This window comes from Penaeus japonicus, unplaced genomic scaffold (assembly GCF_977035675.1).
Source record: "Penaeus japonicus unplaced genomic scaffold, GWHDUDI00000001_assembly GWHDUDI00000007, whole genome shotgun sequence".
Lineage (NCBI taxonomy): Eukaryota > Metazoa > Arthropoda > Malacostraca > Decapoda > Penaeidae > Penaeus > Penaeus japonicus.
This window is the reverse complement of record NW_028234409.1, coordinates 10,999,686-11,002,185: the sequence shown is the minus strand read 5'-3', so window position 1 is coordinate 11,002,185 and position 2,500 is coordinate 10,999,686.

Here is a 2,500-nt window from a genome sequence, read left to right as displayed (position 1 = left end):
CAGCTATTTAGAGTTCATTCATCTGAGGATCAATGGAGCGCTTACTGTGAGAAGGGTTTTACCTTGAGCCGCTCCATCCTCCACTAATTAAAGACAGCTGTAAGTTTCTCTGCAGTCGGTCCGGTGTTTGCTCGCACTTACGGTGGAAGTGCAGTAGAGTTGTCCTACAGTTTTCACAACAGAGCTCTTAATTGATAGTCCTGCGTTTAAATTGTCATGAACGATTGTTTCCAAGGCTCATCTTTTAGAGGATGACCTTGGTATTACTCCAAGAGAGTGCCACTGCCTCATTTTTCGTAGCATTTATATACCAGTTAGATGAGGGGGATGTTTTACTTGCCGCTCTTTGGTTATGCAGAACAATTGCTTACTCTGCAGTTAGCGCTCCACACCTTAAGAACTTTTAACCAATTCTATGAAGGGTTTCTCCATTCCAGATTCGGCCAGGGATCCAAGTTAGGATGACGCATCTACCCCTGACCAAGAATCCCCGTGCTTTGAAGAGGACGGTGGACATCAGGCAGATGGGATTACGCATACTGTGATACAAGCTGTCTATGACTGCCCGGAAATCGGTGTGTGCAACATGTCCCTCCATCTGGAATGTGTGGACAAGGGTTCCCATCAAGATCAAGTTCATGCCCTAGGATTAAGTTATAGACTGTCCACAGAAAGGGTACAACATAATCTGAATGCCCGTAATAACCGAGAGGCAAGAGTTATTTGCAAACACCTCATAATTAAGTCTGAGATGTCTCAGTACTTTCCCTCTGAGGTGCATGTCCAAGGGGCAGAGTCGTAATTAGGGTCTTGAAACAGACCAATTAAAGCTTGTAGTGAGAAGTCTCCATGCGAAGGTTAATATCCTTTACCTACCCCGTTTGCTTCAAGAATGATTATTGCAGACTCATTTTAGTTTAATTTAATCCTCCGTGAGACTGGCCGTGAGGGTGATCGAGGTGATCAAGTAAGTCTTTGGTCTACCTGTAACCTAATGAAGGGGAAAGCACTATACTCACTCTCAGTTAAATACCTGGACACAGCCTTTTGCCATAGACATCGAGTCTCAGTCATCTCCCAATGGAGATAATGGCAAAATTAACTGAACAGTAAATTATCTTACATCCATTTATAATTAGTTTTAATTAAGAATAATGAGCATAATAATATTCTAAAAAGGTCGGGTTGCGGACTCTACACTGACGAATGCTACTCTCAAATGGCTAGTGCTCTGAAAGGTGACCAAACTGACTCAAGCAAAGGGAATTATGCCGAAAGCCATTTACCTTTATTGCTTCTTCATGGCATATCATACAACGGATGCAGAGTTGTGTTTATTGTTTATTTTGTTACTTGATTATATAAATACCACGCCTACCATCTTCGTTTGTCGTCGGGATAAGCTTCGTTTGACAAGGGAGCCTTTGGATCAGTTAGGGAGTTGGCCGTCGGTGTTGACTTGTACAACGAAGGCCGTCTTGTGTTGCTGGAGGTCGTAGATTCGGTGCTGGCTGATTTGTTGTTCCTGGAGTCCACACCCTGTTGCTCCTATGTTTGCCTCATTGCAAACGCTGCAATTTATACTATATATCTGGCTGAGAAATCTGGTGTGGTCTTCTTCTGACGATGTCACCGATGTTCTCCCCTGATGATTTGGCGATGTTGATTGTGTGAAACACTCATGGTTGAGTGTGGTATAATCCGCTTCTTGGGGCTGTCCTGTGGGCTGTCATCCTTGTGTTGATATGTAGTATTTCATGAGGACAAGAGGGCGAAAGACGACATGGTCATCGGCTTCAACCTCCGAGTGGTCACGTCAGTCTGCCAATGCCTACATCAGTAGATGGTTGACTTTGTTCTTATTTCCAGCCACTGAAGAATTGTGTGTAAAGAAGAATATGATCACCATAAAGGGAAATGTTATTCAATCATAAGTGACCAGAGTTAAAGAAAAAATACAGAATAATGAATCACTGAGTATGAAAAGGGCGATGACACAATAACAAATATTAATGATGAAACACGTGTAAGTGTATTTGTCCTCCATCCACGTCCCAAGGGTTTTTTAGCGTTCGTCTTTCTATATTTTCTCCTCCCAATTTGTAGCATTTTTTAAAGGGTAGACTTGGTGTCAGATCTCATTATTTCATTTTTGTAGCTGTTTAGTTCCATATTGCCTTGGGGCCAAATGTGGATGCGTTCTAAATCAATCTGCACTTGCTTAGTATCTGCTTTGCTAATCCTCGTCACCCACCATAATTATAAGGAGTATCGAGCCCTTGTGATACCACTTTGATCACCTTTGGGCTCTCCGAAGTGAGCTCCTTCCACCCGCCAAATTATCTCCTGCTAGTTAGATAAAGTATATATCCATACTAGATCCACGTTTATATTTTTCTAGGACGTTTTCAAAGTCATCCAAGAGCTGAGATAGACAGGTCTCTGTTCTACCTTCTGCGGAATACATAGTATATTGGGTTGGATTTGTTCGATGATTCTA